Genomic DNA, 18,148 nt, shown 5'->3' on the forward strand with positions numbered 1-18,148 from the left:
AAAATCTGGTTGGTATCAAACAAAGATCAATAGCAGTAATTTCTATGTTAATGACAACCGTAGCGCGTCTGTGCACAAATGTTGTATTTAATTGACTGGTTCCTCCAGCTAATTTCAAAACTATGCCGCAGCCAGAGGAAATGCTATATTAGCGATGGCTGGCAATATGCACAAACTAACGATGGCTGTAAAATGTTTAACAACGAATTTTACGAGGAATATTTCAAGGGCTGGTAACGATTCGCTGTAAATATGATTAGAGAAAGAAGAATGCCAGTATTAAATGTACTTAATAGTAGCATGTCACCAGCCATGTTACGAAATCCAGTTTTATTGGGAACAGATTTGTCAATTTTAAAGAAGCGCATGGCGCTGGGAATTCTTTCCACTTTAGTAGACTTGTTCTCAACTAAGATTAACAATACGTCGACCACAATGGGATTCAACCCACAATCGTCCGATTCGAAGTCGGACGCCCTATCCATTAGGCCACCCGATCATTTCAACGTACACGTTACGCAACAAAATTTGGTTGGAATAAAACAAAACTCATTCGCCAATAATTTCTATGTTAATGACAACCGTGGCGCGTCTGTGTACAAATGTGTTACTTAATTTACTGGTACCTCCGTGTAATTTCGTGGCTATGCTGCGGCCAGAGGAATTGCTGTATGTTAGCGACACCTGGCAAGAATGTAAAACTAACGATGGCTGTAAAATGGTTGACAATGATTTATACGAGGAATTTTCCAGGGGCTGACAACGATTCATTGGATATTTGAATAGAAAAACATGAATGCGAGTATTAAATGTTTTTATAAGTAGCATGTCACAAGCCATGTTACGAAATTGACTTTAATTGGGAACAGATTTGTCAATTTTTAGAAAACGCATGCCACTGGGTAGTTGTTCGACTTTAGTAGACCTGTTCTGAACTGAAATTACAAACACATCGATCACGATGGGACTCGAACCAACAATCTTCCGATTCGAAGTCGGACGCCTTATCCATTAGGCCACGCAAACATGTGAACGTACACGTTACGCAAAAAATTTTGGTTAGTATAAAACAAAACTCATTCGCCAATAATTTCTATGTTAATGAAAACCGTAGCGCGTCTGTGCACAAATGTGTTAATTAATTTACTGGTTCCTCCGTGTAATTTCATGGCTCTGCTGCGGCCAGAGGAATTGCTGTATGTTAGCGACAGCTGGAAAGATTGTAAAACTAACGATGGCTGTAAAATGGTTGACAATAAATGTTACGAGGAATATATCAAGGGCTGACAATGATTCATTGTAAATTTGATTAGAGAAACAAGAATGCGAGTATTAAATATTTTTATAGGTAGCATGTCACAAGCCATGTTACGAAATTGACTTTAATTGGGAACAGATTTGTCAATTTTTAGAAAACGCATGCCACTGGGTAGTTGTTCGACTTTAGTAGACCTGCTCTGAACTAAAATTACCAACACATCGATCACGATGGGACTCGAACCCACAATCTTCTGATTCGAAGTCGGACGCCTTATCCATTAGGCCACGCGATCATATCAACGTACGCGTTACGCAACAAAACCTGGTTAGCATCAAACAAAGCTCAATAGCCGTAATTTCTATGTTAATGACAACCCTAGCGCGTCTGTGTACAAATGTGTTAATCAATTTACTGCTTCCTCCGTGTAATTTCATGGCTCTGCTGCGGTCAGAAGAATTGCTGTATGTTAGCGACAGCTGGCAAGAATGTAAAACTAACGATGGCTGTAAAATGGTTGACAATGATTTATACGAGGAATTTTTCACGGGCTGACAACGATTCATTGTAAATTTGATTGGAGAAACAAGAATGCCAGTGTTAAATGTACCTATTAGTAGCATGTCGCAAGCCATGTTACGAAATCCACTTTTATTGGGAACAGATTTGTCGGTTTTAAGGAATCGCATGCCATTGGGTAGTTTCTACAATTTAGTAGACTTGTTCTCAACTAAGATTAACAACACATCGATCACGATGGGACTGGAACCCACAATCTTCCGATTCGAAGTCGAACGCCTTATCCATTAGGCTGCACCATCATATCAACGTACGCGTTACGCAACAAAATCTGGTTGGCATCAAACAAAGCTCAATGCCAGTAACTTCTATGTTACAAGCAACCCTGGCACGTCTGTGTACAAATGTGTTAATTAATTGAGTGGCAAGTTCGTGTAACTTCATGGCTATGCCGCCGCCAGAGGAAATGCTGTATATTAGCGATGGCTGGCAAGAATGCTCAAACTATTGATGGCTGTAAAAATGGTTGACAATGAACTTTACGAGGAATATTTCAAGGGCTGACAACGATTCATTGGATATTTGAATAGAAAAACAGGAATGCGAGTATTAGATGTTTTTATAGGTAGCATGTTACAAGCCATGTTACAAAATTGACTTTAATTGGGAACAGATTTGTCAATTTTTAGAAAGCGCATGCCACTGGGTAGTTGTTCCACTTTAGTTGACCTGTTCTGAACTAAGATTAACAACACATCGATCACGATAAAACTCGAACCCACAATCTTCAGATTCGAGGTCGGACGCCTTATCCATTAGGGCACGCGATCATATCAACGTACACGTTACGCAACAACATCTGGTTGGCATCAAACAAAGCTCAATGCCAGTAATTTCTATGTTAATGACAACCCTAGCCCGTCTGTGTACAAATGTTTTAATTAATTGTCTGGTTCCTACGTGTAATTTCAAGGCTATGCTGCAGCCAGAAGAAATTCAGTATATTAGCGACGGCTGGCAAGAATGCACAAACTAACGATGGCTGTAAAATGGTTGACAATGAATTTTACGAGGAATATATCAAGGGCTGACAATGATTCATTGTAAATTTGATTAGAGAAACAAGAATGCCAGTATTAAATGTACTTATTAGTAGCATGTCCCAAACCATGTTACGAAATCCAGTTTTATTGGGAACAGATTTGCCAATTTTAGAAAGCCGTGCCACTGGGTAGTTGTTCCACTTATGTAGACCTGTTCTGAACTAAGATTAACAACACATCGATCACGATAAGACTCGAACCCACAATCTTCAGATTCGAGGTCGGACGCCTTATCCATTAGGGCACGCGATCATATCAACGTACACGTTACGCAACAACATCTGGTTGGCATCAAACAAAGCTCAATGCCAGTAATTTCTATTTTAATGACAACCCTATCCCGTCTGTGTACAAATGTTTTAATTAATTGACTGGTTCCTACGTGTAATTTCAAGGCTATGCTGCAGCCAGAAGAAATTCAGTATATTAGCGACGGCTGGCAAGAATGCACAAACTAACGATGGCTGTAAAATGGTTGACAATGATTTATACGAGGAATTTTTCACGGGCTGACAACGATTCATTGTAAATTTGATTGGAGAAACAAGAATGCCAGTGTTAAATGTACCTATTAGTAGCATGTCGCAAGCCATGTTACGAAATCCACTTTTATTGGGAACAGATTTGTCGGTTTTAAGGAATCGCATGCCATTGGGTAGTTTCTACAATTTAGTAGACTTGTTCTCAACTAAGATTAACAACACATCGATCACGATGGGACGGGAACCCACAATCTTCCGATTCGAAGTCGAACGCCTTATCCATTAGGCCGCACCATCATATCAACGTACGCGTTACGCAACAACATCTGGTTGGCATCAAACAAAGCTCAATGCCAGTAATTTCTATGTTAATGACAACCCTAGCCCGTCTGTGTACAAATGTTTTAATTAATTGACTGGTTCCTACGTGTAATTTCAAGGCTATGCTGCAGCCAGAAGAAATTCAGTATATTAGCGACGGCTGGCAAGAATGCACAAACTAACGATGGCTGTAAAATGGTTGACAATGAATTTTACGAGGAATATATCAAGGGCTGACAATGATTCATTGTAAATTTGATTAGAGAAACAAGAATGCCAGTATTAAATGTACTTATTAGTAGCATGTCCCAAGCCATGTTACGAAATCCAGTTTTATTGGGAACAGATTTGTCAATTTTAGAAAGACGTGCCACTGGTTAGTTGTTCCACTTATGTAGACCTGTTCTGAACTAAGATTAACAACACATCGATCACGATAAGACTCGAACCCACAATCTTCAGATTCGAGGTCGGACGCCTTATCCATTAGGGCACGCGATCATATCAACGTACACGTTACGCAACAACATCTGGTTGGCATCAAACAAAGCTCAATGCCAGTAATTTCTATTTTAATGACAACCCTATCCCGTCTGTGTACAAATGTTTTAATTAATTAACTGGTTCCCACGTGTAATTTCAAAGCTATGCTGCAGCCAGAAGAAATTCAGTATATTAGCGACGGCTGGCAAGAATGCACAAACTAACGATGGCTGTAAAATGGTTGACAATGAATTTTACGAGGAATATATCAAGGGCTGACAATGATTCATTGTAAATTTGATTAGAGAAACAAGAATGCCAGTATTAAATGTACTTATTAGTAGCATGTCCCAAGCCATGTTACGAAATCCAGTTTTATTGGGAACAGATTTGTCAATTTTAGAAAGCCGTGCCACTGGGTAGTTGTTCCACTTATGTAGACCTGTTCTGAACTAAGATTAACAACACATCGATCACGATAAGACTCGAACCCACAATCTTCAGATTCGAGGTCGGACGCCTTATCCATTAGGGCACGCGATCATATCAACGTACACGTTACGCAACAACATCTGGTTGGCATCAAACGAAGCTCAATGCCAGTAATTTCTATTTTAATGACAACCCTATCCCGTCTGTGTACAAATGTTTTAATTAATTGACTGGTTCCTACGTGTAATTTCAAAGCTATGCTGCAGCCAGAAGAAATTCAGTATATTAGCGACGGCTGGCAAGAATGCACAAACTAACGATGGCTGTAAAATGGTTGACAATGAATTTTACGAGGAATATATCAAGGGCTGACAATGATTCATTGTAAATTTGATTAGAGAAACAAGAATGCCAGTATTAAATGTACTTATTATTAGCATATCCCAAGCCATGTTACGAAATCCAGTTTTATTGGGAACAGATTTGTCAATTTTAGAAAGCCGTGCCACTGGGTAGTTGTTCCACTTATGTAGACCTGTTCTGAACTAAAATTAACAACACATCGATCACGATGAGACTCGAACCCACAATCTTCCGATTCGAAGTCGGACGCCTTATCCATTAGGCCACGCCATCATATCAACGTACGCGTTACGCAACAACATCTGGTTGGCATCAAACAAAGCTCAATGCCAGTAATTTCTATGTTACAGGCAACCCTGGCACGTCTGTGTACAAATGTGTTAATTAATTGAGTGGCAAGTCCGTGTAACTTCATGGCTATGCCGCCGCCATAGGAATTGCTGTATATTAGCGATGGCTGGCAAGAATGCTCAAACTATTGATGGCTGTAAAAATGGTTGACAATGAACTTTACGAGGAATATTTCAAGGGCTGACAACGATTCATTGGATATTTGAATAGAAAAACAAGAATGCGAGTATTAGATGTTTTTATAGGTAGCATGTTACAAGCCATGTTACGAAATTGACTTTAATTGGGAACAGATTTGTCAATTTTTAGAAAGCACATGCCACTGGGTAGTTGTTCCACTTTAGTTGACCTGTTCTGAACTAAGATTAACAACACATCGATCACGATAAGACTCGAACCCACAATTTTCAGATTCGAGGTCGGACGCCTTATCCATTAGGGCACGCGATCATATCAACGTACACGTTACGCAACAACATCTGGTTGGCATCAAACAAAGCTTAATGCCAGTAATTTCTATGTTAATGACAACCCTAGCCAGTCTGTGTACAAATGTTTTAATTAATTGACTGGTTCCTACGTGTAATTTCAAGGCTATGCTGCAGCCAGAAGAAATTCAGTATATTAGCGACGGCTGGCAAGAATGCACAAACTAACGATGGCTGTAAAATGGTTGACAATGATTTATACGAGGAATTTTTCACGGGCTGACAACGATTCATTGTAAATTTGATTGGAGAAACAAGAATGCCAGTGTTAAATTTACCTATTAGTAGCATGTCGCAAGCCATGTTACGAAATCCACTTTTATTGGGAACAGATTTGTCGGTTTTAAGGAATCGCATGCCATTGGGTAGTTTCTACAATTTAGTAGACTTGTTCTCAACTAAGATTAACAACACATCGATCACGATGGGACGGGAACCCACAATCTTCCGATTCGAAGTCGAACGCCTTATCCATTAGGCCGCACCATCATATCAACGTACACGTTACGCAACAACATCTGGTTGGCATCAAACAAAGCTCAATGCCAGTAATTTCTATTTTAATGACAACCCTATCCCGTCTGTGTACAAATGTTTTAATTAATTAACTGGTTCCCACGTGTAATTTCAAAGCTATGCTGCAGCCAGAAGAAATTCAGTATATTAGCGACGGCTGGCAAGAATGCACAAACTAACGATGGCTGTAAAATGGTTGACAATGAATTTTACGAGGAATATATCAAGGGCTGACAATGATTCATTGTAAATTTGATTAGAGAAACAAGAATGCCAGTATTAAATGTACTTATTAGTAGCATGTCCCAAGCCATGTTACGAAATCCAGTTTTATTGGGAACAGATTTGTCAATTTTAGAAAGCCGTGCCACTGGGTAGTTGTTCCACTTATGTAGACCTGTTCTGAACTAAGATTAACAACACATCGATCACGATAAGACTCGAACCCACAATCTTCAGATTCGAGGTCGGACGCCTTATCCATTAGGGCACGCGATCATATCAACGTACACGTTACGCAACAACATCTGGTTGGCATCAAACGAAGCTCAATGCCAGTAATTTCTATTTTAATGACAACCCTATCCCGTCTGTGTACAAATGTTTTAATTAATTGACTGGTTCCTACGTGTAATTTCAAAGCTATGCTGCAGCCAGAAGAAATTCAGTATATTAGCGACGGCTGGCAAGAATGCACAAACTAACGATGGCTGTAAAATGGTTGACAATGAATTTTACGAGGAATATATCAAGGGCTGACAATGATTCATTGTAAATTTGATTAGAGAAACAAGAATGCCAGTATTAAATGTACTTATTATTAGCATGTCCCAAGCCATGTTACGAAATCCAGTTTTATTGGGAACAGATTTGTCAATTTTAGAAAGCCGTGCCACTGGGTAGTTGTTCCACTTATGTAGACCTGTTCTGAACTAAAATTAACAACACATCGATCACGATGAGACTCGAACCCACAATCTTCCGATTCGAAGTCGGACGCCTTATCCATTAGGCCACGCCATCATATCAACGTACGCGTTACGCAACAACATCTGGTTGGCATCAAACAAAGCTCAATGCCAGTAATTTCTATTTTAATGACAACCCTATCCCGTCTGTGTACAAATGTTTTAATTAATTGACTGGTTCCTACGTGTAATTTCAAAGCTATGCTGCAGCCAGAAGAAATTCAGTATATTAGCGACGGCTGGCAAGAATGCACAAACTAACGATGGCTGTAAAATGGTTGACAATGAATTTTACGAGGAATATATCAAGGGCTGACAATGATTCATTGTAAATTTGATTAGAGAAACAAGAATGCCAGTATTACATGTACTTATTATTAGCATGTCCCAAGCCATGTTACGAAATCCAGTTTTATTGGGAACAGATTTGTCAATTTTAGAAAGCCGTGCCACTGGGTAGTTGTTCCACTTATGTAGACCTGTTCTGAACTAAAATTAACAACACATCGATCACGATGAGACTCGAACCCACAATCTTCCGATTCGAAGTCGGACGCCTTATCCATTAGGCCACGCCATCATATCAACGTACGCGTTACGCAACAACATCTGGTTGGCATCAAACAAAGCTCAATGCCAGTAATTTCTATGTTACAGGCAACCCTGGCACGTCTGTGTACAAATGTGTTAATTAATTGAGTGGCAAGTCCGTGTAACTTCATGGCTATGCCGCCGCCATAGGAATTGCTGTATATTAGCGATGGCTGGCAAGAATGCTCAAACTATTGATGGCTGTAAAAATGGTTGACAATGAACTTTACGAGGAATATTTCAAGGGCTGACAACGATTCATTGGATATTTGAATAGAAAAACAAGAATGCGAGTATTAGATGTTTTTATAGGTAGCATGTTACAAGCCATGTTACGAAATTGACTTTAATTGGGAACAGATTTGTCAATTTTTAGAAAGCGCATGCCACTGGGTAGTTGTTCCACTTTAGTTGACCTGTTCTGAACTAAGATTAACAACACATCGATCACGATAAGACTCGAACCCACAATCTTCAGATTCGAGGTCGGACGCCTTATCCATTAGGGCACGCGATCATATCAACGTACACGTTACGCAACAACATCTGGTTGGCATCAAACAAAGCTTAATGCCAGTAATTTCTATGTTAATGACAACCCTAGCCAGTCTGTGTACAAATGTTTTAATTAATTGACTGGTTCCTACGTGTAATTTCAAGGCTATGCTGCAGCCAGAAGAAATTCAGTATATTAGCGACGGCTGGCAAGAATGCACAAACTAACGATGGCTGTAAAATGGTTGACAATGATTTATACGAGGAATTTTTCACGGGCTGACAACGATTCATTGTAAATTTGATTGGAGAAACAAGAATGCCAGTGTTAAATGTACCTATTAGTAGCATGTCGCAAGCCATGTTACGAAATCCACTTTTATTGGGAACAGATTTGTCGGTTTTAAGGAATCGCATGCCATTGGGTAGTTTCTACAATTTAGTAGACTTGTTCTCAACTAAGATTAACAACACATCGATCACGATGGGACGGGAACCCACAATCTTCCGATTCGAAGTCGAACGCCTTATCCATTAGGCCGCACCATCATATCAACGTACGCGTTACGCAACAACATCTGGTTGGCATCAAACAAAGCTCAATGCCAGTAATTTCTATGTTAATGACAACCCTAGCCCGTCTGTGTACAAATGTTTTAATTAATTGACTGGTTCCTACGTGTAATTTCAAGGCTATGCTGCAGCCAGAAGAAATTCAGTATAATAGCGACGGCTGGCAAGAATGCACAAACTAACGATGGCTGTAAAATGGTTGACAATGAATTTTACGAGGAATATATCAAGGGCTGACAATGATTCATTGTAAATTTGATTAGAGAAACAAGAATGCCAGAGTTAAATGTACCTATTAGTAGCATGTCCCAAGCCATGTTACGAAATCCAGTTTTATTGGGAACAGATTTGTCAATTTTAGAAAGCCGTGCCAATGGGTGGTTGTTCCACTTATGTAGACCTGTTCTGAACTAAGAGTAACAACACATCGATCACGATAAGACTCGAACCCACAATCTTCAGATTCGAGCTAGGACGCCTTATCCATTAGGGCACGCGATCATATCAACGTACACGTTACGCAACAACATCTGGTTGGCATCAAACAAAGCTCAATGCCAGTAGTTTCTATTTTAATGACAACCCTATCCCGTCTGTGTACAAATGTTTTAATTAATTGACTGGTTCCTACGTGTAATTTCAAGGCTATGCTGCAGCCAGAAGAAATTCAGTATATTAGCGACGGCTGGCAAGAATGCACAAACTAACGATGGCTGTAAAATGGTTGACAATGAATTTTACGAGGAATATATCAAGGGCTGACAATGATTCATTGTAAATTTCATTAGAAAAACAAGAATGCCAGTATTAAATGTACTTATTATTAGCATGTCCCAAGCCATGTTACGAAATCCAGTTTTATTGGGAACAGATTTGTCAATTTTAGAAAGCCGTGCCACTGGGTAGTTGTTCCACTTATGTAGACCTGTTCTGAACTAAAATTAACAACACATCGATCACGATGAGACTCGAACCCACAATCTTCCGATTCGAAGTCGGACGCCTTATCCATTAGGCCACGCCATCATATCAACGTACGCGTTACGCAACAATATCTGGTTGGCATCAAACAAAGTTCAATGCCAGTAATTTCTATGTTAATGACAACCGCAGCGCGTCTGTGTACAAATGTGTTAATTAATTTACTGGTTCCTCCGTGTAATTTCATGGCTCTGCTGCGGCCAGAGGAATTGCTGTATGTTAGCGACAGCTGGCAAGAATGTAAAACTAATGATGGCTGTAAAATGGTTGACAATGAATCATACGAGAAATTTTTCAGGGGCTGACAACGATTCATTGGATATTTGAATAGAAAAACAAGAATGCGAGTATTAAATGTTTTTATAGGTAGCATGTCACAAGCCATGTTACGAAATTGACTTTAATTGGGAACAGATTTGTCAATTTATAGAAAGCGCATGCCACTGGGTAGCTTCTCCAATTTAGTAGACTTGTTCTCAACTAAGATTAAAAACACATCGATCACGATGGGACTGGAACCCACAATCTTTCGATTCGAAATCGATCGCCTTATCCATTAGGCCGCGCGATCAGATCAACGTACGCGTTACGCAACAAAATCTGGTTGGCATCAAACAAAGCTCAATGCCAGTAATTTCTATGTTACAGGCAACCCTGGCACGTCTGTGTACAAATGTGTTAATTAATTGACTGGCACCTCCGTGTAATTTCATGGCTATGCCGCCGCCAGAGGAAATGCTGTATATTAGCGATGGCTTGCAAGAATGCACAAACTATTGATGGCCGTAAAAATGGTTGACAATGAATTTTACGAGGAATATTTCAAGGGCTGACAACGATTTATTGGATATTTGTAGAGCAAAAACAAGAATGCGAGCATTAAATGTTTTTATAGGTAGCATGTCACAAGCCATGTTAGGAAATGGACTTTAATTGGGAACAGATTTGTCAATTTTTAGAAAGCGCATGCCACTGGGTAGTTGTTCCACTTTAGTATACCTGTTCTGAACTAAAATTAACAACACATCGATCACGATGGGACTCGAACCCACATTCTTCCGATTCGAAGTCGGACGCCTTATCCATTAGGCCACGCGATCATATCAACGTACACGTTACGCAACAACATCTGGTTGGCATCAAACAAAGCTCAATGCTAGTAATTTCTATGTTAATGACAACCCTAGCCCGTCTGTGTACAAATGTTTTAATTAATTGACTGGTTCCTACGTGTAATTTCAAGGCTATGCTGCAGCCAGAAGAAATTCAGTATATTAGCGCTGGCTGGCAAGAATGCACAAACTAACGATGGCTGTAAAATGGTTGACAATGAATTTTGCGAGGAATATATCAAGGGCTGACAATGATTCATTGTAAAATTGATTAGAGAAACAAGAATGCCAGTATTAAATGTACTTATTAGTAGCATGTCCCAAGCCATGTTACGAAATCCAGTTTTATTGGGAACAGATTTGTCAATTTTAGAAAGCCGTGCCACTGGGTGGTTGTTCCACTTATGTAGACCTGTTCTGAACTAAAATTAACAACACATCGATCACGATGAGACTCGAACCCACAATCTTCCGATTCGAAGTCGGACGCCTTATCCATTAGGCCACGCGATCATACCAACGTACACGTTACGCAACAACATCTGGTTGGCATCAAACAAAGCTCAATGCCAGTAATTTCTATTTTAATGACAACCCTATCCCGTCTGTGTACAAATGTTTTAATTAATTGACTGGTTCCTACGTGTAATTTCAAGGCTATGCTGCAGCCAGAAGAAATTCAGTATATTAGCGACGGCTGGCAAGAATGCACAAACTAACGATGGCTGTAAAATGGTTGACAATGAATTTTACGAGGAATATATCAAGGGCTGACAATGATTCATTGTAAATTTCATTAGAAAAACAAGAATGCCAGTATTAAATGTACTTATTATTAGCATGTCCCAAGCCATGTTACGAAATCCAGTTTTATTGGGAACAGATTTGTCAATTTTAGAAAGCCGTGCCACTGGGTAGTTGTTCCACTTATGTAGACCTGTTCTGAACTAAAATTAACAACACATCGATCACGATGAGACTCGAACCCACAATCTTCCGATTCGAAGTCGGACGCCTTATCCATTAGGCCACGCCATCATATCAACGTACGCGTTACGCAACAATATCTGGTTGGCATCAAACAAAGTTCAATGCCAGTAATTTCTATGTTAATGACAACCGCAGCGCGTCTGTGTACAAATGTGTTAATTAATTTACTGGTTCCTCCGTGTAATTTCATGGCTCTGCTGCGGCCAGAGGAATTGCTGTATGTTAGCGACAGCTGGCAAGAATGTAAAACTAATGATGGCTGTAAAATGGTTGACAATGAATCATACGAGAAATTTTTCAGGGGCTGACAACGATTCATTGGATATTTGAATAGAAAAACAAGAATGCGAGTATTAAATGTTTTTATAGGTAGCATGTCACAAGCCATGTTACGAAATTGACTTTAATTGGGAACAGATTTGTCAATTTATAGAAAGCGCATGCCACTGGGTAGCTTCTCCAATTTAGTAGACTTGTTCTCAACTAAGATTAAAAACACATCGATCACGATGGGACTGGAACCCACAATCTTTCGATTCGAAATCGATCGCCTTATCCATTAGGCCGCGCGATCAGATCAACGTACCCGTTACGCAACAAAATCTGGTTGGCATCAAACAAAGCTCAATGCCAGTAATTTCTATGTTACAGGCAACCCTGGCACGTCTGTGTACAAATGTGTTAATTAATTGACTGGCACCTCCGTGTAATTTCATGGCTATGCCGCCGCCAGAGGAAATGCTGTATATTAGCGATGGCTTGCAAGAATGCACAAACTATTGATGGCCGTAAAAATGGTTGACAATGAATTTTACGAGGAATATTTCAAGGGCTGACAACGATTTATTGGATATTTGTAGAGCAAAAACAAGAATGCGAGTATTAAATGTTTTTATAGGTAGCATGTCACAAGCCATGTTAGGAAATGGACTTTAATTGGGAACAGATTTGTCAATTTTTAGAAAGCGCATGCCACTGGGTAGTTGTTCCACTTTAGTATACCTGTTCTGAACTAAAATTAACAACACATCGATCACGATGGGACTCGAACCCACATTCTTCCGATTCGAAGTCGGACGCCTTATCCATTAGGCCACGCGATCATATCAAGGTATGCGTTACGCAACAATATCTGGTTGGCATCAAACAAAGTTCAATGCCAGTAATTTCTTTGTTAATGACAATCGCAGCGCGTCTGTGTACAAATGTGTTACTTAAGCGATGGCTGGCAAGTATGCACAAACTAACGATGGCTGTAAAATGGTTAACAACGAATTTTAGGAGGAACATATCAAAGGCTGACAATGATTCATTGCAAGATTGATTAGAGAAACAAGAATACCAGTGTTAAATGTACCTATTAGTAGCATGTCACAAGCCATGTTACGAAATCCAGTTTTATTGGGAACAGATTTGTCAATTTTAAAGAAGCGCATGGCGCTGGGAATTCTTTCCACTTCAGTAGACTTGTTCTCAACTAAGATTAACAATACGTCGACCACAATGGGATTCGACCCACAATCGTCCGATTCGAAGTTTGACGCCCTATCCATTAGGCCACCCGATCATTTCAACGTACACGTTACGCAACAAAATTTGGTTGGAATAAAACAAAACTCATTCGCCAATGTATTCTATGTTAATGACAACCGTGGCGCGTCTGTGTACAAATGTGTTACTTAATTTACTGGTACCTCCGTGTAATTTCGTGGCTATGCTGCGGCCAGAGGAATTGCTGTATATTAGAGACGGCTGGCAAGAATGCACAAACTAACGATGGCTGTAAAATGCTTGACAATGAATTTTACGAGGAATATATCAAAGGCTGACAATGATTCATTGCAAGATTGATTAGAGAAACAAGAATACCAGTGTTAAATGTACCTATTAGTAGCATGTCGCAAGCCATGTTACGAAATTCTCTTTTATTGGGAACAGATTTGTCAATTTTTAGAAAGCGCATGCCACTGGGTAGTTGTTCCACTTTAGTAGACCTGTTCTGAACTAAAATTAACAACACATCAATCACGATGGGACTCGAACCCACAATCTTCCGATTCGAAGTCGGACGCATTATCCATTAGGCCACGCGATCATATCAACGTACACGTTACGCAACAAAATTTGGTTAGTAAAAAACAAAACTCATTCGTCAATAATTTCTATGTTAATGACAACCGTAGCGCGACTGTGTCCAAATGTGTTAGTTAATTTACTGGTTCCTCCGTGTAATTTCATGGCTCTGCTGCAGCCAGAGGATTTGCTGTATGTTAGCGACAGCTGGCAAGAATGTAAAACTAACGATGGCTGTAAAATGGTTGACAATGATTTATACGAGAAATTTTTCGGGGGCTGACAACGATTCATTGGATATTTGAATAGAAAAACAAGAATGCGAGTATTAAATGTTTTTATAGCTAGCATGTCACAAGCCATGTTACAAAATTGACTTTAATTGGGAACAGATTTGTCGGTTTTCAGGAATCGCATGCCACTGGGTAGTTTCTCCACTTTAGTAGACTTGTTTTTAACTAAGATTAACAGCACATCGATCACGATAGGACTCGAACACACAATCTTCCGATTCAAAGTCGGACACCTTATCCATTAGGCCACGCGATCATGTCAATGTACGCGTTACGCAACAATATCTGGTTGACATCAAACAAAGTTCAATGCCAGTAATTTCTATGTTAATGACAACCGCAGCGCGTCTGTGTACAAATGTGTTAATTAAATGACTGGTACCTCCGTGTAATTTCGTGGCTATGCTGCGGCCAGAGGAATTGCTGTATATTAGAGACGGCTGACAAGAATGCACAAACTAACGATGGCTGTAAAATGTTTGACAATGAATTTTACGAGGAATATATTAAGGGCTGACAATGATTCATTGCAAATTTGATTAGAGAAACAAGAATGCCAGAGTTAAATGTACCTATTAGTAGCATGTCCCAAGCCATGTTACGAAATCCAGTTTTATTGGGAACAGATTTGTCAATTGTAGAAAGCCGTGCCACTGGGTAGTTGTTCCACTTATGTAGACCTGTTCTGAACTAAAATGAACAACACATCGATCACGATGAGACTCGAACCCACAATCTTCCGATTCGAAGTCGGACGCCTTATCCATTAGGCCACGCCATCATATCAACGTACGCGTTACGCAACAACATCTGGTTGGCATCAAACAAAGCTCAATGCCAGTAATTTCTATGTTACAGGCAACCCTGGTACGTCTGTGTACAAATGTGTTAATTAATTGAGTGGCAAGTCCGTGTAACTTCATGGCTATGCCGCCGCCAGAGGAAATGCTGTATATTAGCGATGGCTGGCAAGAATGCTCAAACTATTGATGGCTGTAAAAATGGTTGACAATGAACTTTACGAGGAATATTTCAAGGGCTGACAACGATTCATTGGATATTTGAATAGAAAAACAAGAATGCGAGTATTAGATGTTTTTATAGGTAGCATGTTACAAGCCATGTTACGAAATTGACTTTAATTGGGAACAGATTTGTCAATTTTTAGAAAGCGCATGCCACTGGGTAGTTGTTCCACTTTAGTTGACCTGTTCTGAACTAAGATTAACAACACATCGATCACGATAAGACTCGAACCCACAATCTTCAGATTCGAGGTCGGACGCCTTATCCATTAGGGCACGCGATCATATCAACGTACACGTTACGCAACAATATCTGGTTGGCATCAAACAAAGTTCAATGCCAGTAATTTCTTTGTTAATGACAATCGCAGCGCGTCTGTGTACAAATGTGTTACTTAAGCGATGGCTGGCAAGTATGCACAAACTAACGATGGCTGTAAAATGGTTAACAACGAATTTTAGGAGGAACATATCAAAGGCTGACAATGATTCATTGCAAGATTGATTAGAGAAACAAGAATACCAGTGTTAAATGTACCTATTAGTAGCATGTCACAAGCCATGTTACGAAATGCAGTTTTATTGGGAACAGATTTGTCAATTTTAAAGAAGCGCATGGCGCTGGGAATTCTTTCCACTTTAGTAGACTTGTTCTCAACTAAGATTAACAATACGTCGACCACAATGGGATTCGACCCACAATCGTCCGATTCGAAGTTTGACGCCCTATCCATTAGGCCACCCGATCATTTCAACGTACACGTTACGCAACAAAATTTGGTTGGAATAAAACAAAACTCATTCGCCAATGTATTCTATGTTAATGACAACCGTGGCGCGTCTGTGTACAAATGTGTTACTTAATTTACTGGTACCTCCGTGTAATTTCGTGGCTATGCTGCGGCCAGAGGAATTGCTGTATATTAGAGACGGCTGGCAAGAATGCACAAACTAACGATGGCTGTAAAATGCTTGACAATGAATTTTACGAGGAATATATCAAAGGCTGACAATGATTCATTGCAAGATTGATTAGAGAAACAAGAATACCAGTGTTAAATGTACCTATTAGTAGCATGTCGCAAGCCATGTTACGAAATTCTCTTTTATTGGGAACAGATTTGTCAATTTTTAGAAAGCGCATGCCACTGGGTAGTTGTTCCACTTTAGTAGACCTGTTCTGAACTAAAATTAACAACACCTCAATCACGATGGGACTCGAACCCACAATCTTCCGATTCGAAGTCGGACGCATTATCCATTAGGCCACGCGATCATATCAACGTACACGTTACGCAACAAAATTTGGTTAGTAAAAAACAAAACTCATTCGTCAATAATTTCTATGTTAATGACAACCGTAGCGCGACTGTGTCCAAATGTGTTAGTTAATTTACTGGTTCCTCCGTGTAATTTCATGGCTCTGCTGCAGCCAGAGGATTTGCTGTATGTTAGCGACAGCTGGCAAGAATGTAAAACTAACGATGGCTGTAAAATGGTTGACAATGATTTATACGAGAAATTTTTCGGGGGCTGACAACGATTCATTGGATATTTGAATAGAAAAACAAGAATGCGAGTATTAAATGTTTTTATAGCTAGCATGTCACAAGCCATGTTACAAAATTGACTTTAATTGGGAACAGATTTGTCGGTTTTCAGGAATCGCATGCCACTGGGTAGTTTCTCCACTTTAGTAGACTTGTTTTTAACTAAGATTAACAGCACATCGATCACGATAGGACTCGAACACACAATCTTCCGATTCAAAGTCGGACACCTTATCCATTAGGCCACGCGATCATGTCAATGTACGCGTTACGCAACAATATCTGGTTGACATCAAACAAAGTTCAATGCCAGTAATTTCTATGTTAATGACAACCGCAGCGCGTCTGTGTACAAATGTGTTAATTAAATGACTGGTACCTCCGTGTAATTTCGTGGCTATGCTGCGGCCAGAGGAATTGCTGTATATTAGAGACGGCTGACAAGAATGCACAAACTAACGATGGCTGTAAAATGTTTGACAATGAATTTTACGAGGAATATATTAAGGGCTGACAATGATTCATTGCAAATTTGATTAGAGAAACAAGAATGCCAGAGTTAAATGTACCTATTAGTAGCATGTCCCAAGCCATGTTACGAAATCCAGTTTTATTGGGAACAGATTTGTCAATTGTAGAAAGCCGTGCCACTGGGTAGTTGTTCCACTTATGTAGACCTGTTCTGAACTAAAATTAACAACACATCGATCACGATGAGACTCGAACCCACAATCTTCCGATTCGAAGTCGGACGCCTTATCCATTAGGCCACGCCATCATATCAACGTACGCGTTACGCAACAACATCTGGTTGGCATCAAACAAAGCTCAATGCCAGTAATTTCTATGTTACAGGCAACCCTGGTACGTCTGTGTACAAATGTGTTAATTAATTGAGTGGCAAGTCCGTGTAACTTCATGGCTATGCCGCCGCCAGAGGAAATGCTGTATATTAGCGATGGCTGGCAAGAATGCTCAAACTATTGATGGCTGTAAAAATGGTTGACAATGAACTTTACGAGGAATATTTCAAGGGCTGACAACGATTCATTGGATATTTGAATAGAAAAACAAGAATGCGAGTATTAGATGTTTTTATAGGTAGCATGTTACAAGCCATGTTACGAAATTGACTTTAATTGGGAACAGATTTGTCAATTTTTAGAAAGCGCATGCCACTG

General features: G+C 39.7%; 13 non-coding genes across 13 annotated transcripts; all 13 read right to left on the minus strand.

Annotated features, from left to right (window-relative positions):
- Window positions 1–1,480: 1,480 nt before the first annotated feature.
- Trnar-ucg (transfer RNA arginine (anticodon UCG)) lies at window positions 1,481–1,553 on the minus strand. Its single transcript has one exon. It is a non-coding gene; the product is annotated as a tRNA-Arg (tRNA).
- A 3,608-nt stretch (window positions 1,554–5,161) lies between these two features.
- Trnar-ucg (transfer RNA arginine (anticodon UCG)) lies at window positions 5,162–5,234 on the minus strand. The gene has a single exon. It is a non-coding gene; the product is annotated as a tRNA-Arg (tRNA).
- Window positions 5,235–7,266: 2,032 nt separating this feature from the next.
- On the minus strand, window positions 7,267–7,339 carry Trnar-ucg (transfer RNA arginine (anticodon UCG)). Its single transcript has one exon. It is a non-coding gene; the product is annotated as a tRNA-Arg (tRNA).
- A 452-nt stretch (window positions 7,340–7,791) lies between these two features.
- On the minus strand, window positions 7,792–7,864 carry Trnar-ucg (transfer RNA arginine (anticodon UCG)). The gene has a single exon. It is a non-coding gene; the product is annotated as a tRNA-Arg (tRNA).
- Window positions 7,865–9,896: 2,032 nt separating this feature from the next.
- On the minus strand, window positions 9,897–9,969 carry Trnar-ucg (transfer RNA arginine (anticodon UCG)). Its single transcript has one exon. It is a non-coding gene; the product is annotated as a tRNA-Arg (tRNA).
- A 982-nt stretch (window positions 9,970–10,951) lies between these two features.
- Window positions 10,952–11,024, minus strand: Trnar-ucg (transfer RNA arginine (anticodon UCG)). The gene has a single exon. It is a non-coding gene; the product is annotated as a tRNA-Arg (tRNA).
- A 452-nt stretch (window positions 11,025–11,476) lies between these two features.
- Trnar-ucg (transfer RNA arginine (anticodon UCG)) lies at window positions 11,477–11,549 on the minus strand. Its single transcript has one exon. It is a non-coding gene; the product is annotated as a tRNA-Arg (tRNA).
- A 452-nt stretch (window positions 11,550–12,001) lies between these two features.
- Window positions 12,002–12,074, minus strand: Trnar-ucg (transfer RNA arginine (anticodon UCG)). The gene has a single exon. It is a non-coding gene; the product is annotated as a tRNA-Arg (tRNA).
- A 982-nt stretch (window positions 12,075–13,056) lies between these two features.
- On the minus strand, window positions 13,057–13,129 carry Trnar-ucg (transfer RNA arginine (anticodon UCG)). Its single transcript has one exon. It is a non-coding gene; the product is annotated as a tRNA-Arg (tRNA).
- A 919-nt stretch (window positions 13,130–14,048) lies between these two features.
- Trnar-ucg (transfer RNA arginine (anticodon UCG)) lies at window positions 14,049–14,121 on the minus strand. The gene has a single exon. It is a non-coding gene; the product is annotated as a tRNA-Arg (tRNA).
- A 979-nt stretch (window positions 14,122–15,100) lies between these two features.
- Window positions 15,101–15,173, minus strand: Trnar-ucg (transfer RNA arginine (anticodon UCG)). The gene has a single exon. It is a non-coding gene; the product is annotated as a tRNA-Arg (tRNA).
- A 1,447-nt stretch (window positions 15,174–16,620) lies between these two features.
- Trnar-ucg (transfer RNA arginine (anticodon UCG)) lies at window positions 16,621–16,693 on the minus strand. The gene has a single exon. It is a non-coding gene; the product is annotated as a tRNA-Arg (tRNA).
- Window positions 16,694–17,672: 979 nt separating this feature from the next.
- On the minus strand, window positions 17,673–17,745 carry Trnar-ucg (transfer RNA arginine (anticodon UCG)). Its single transcript has one exon. It is a non-coding gene; the product is annotated as a tRNA-Arg (tRNA).
- Between the last annotated feature and the right edge of the window lie 403 nt (window positions 17,746–18,148).

The sequence above is a fragment of the Hydractinia symbiolongicarpus genome, chromosome 11 (assembly GCF_029227915.1).
Source record: "Hydractinia symbiolongicarpus strain clone_291-10 chromosome 11, HSymV2.1, whole genome shotgun sequence".
In the NCBI taxonomy this organism is placed as follows: Eukaryota; Metazoa; Cnidaria; class Hydrozoa; order Anthoathecata; family Hydractiniidae; genus Hydractinia; species Hydractinia symbiolongicarpus.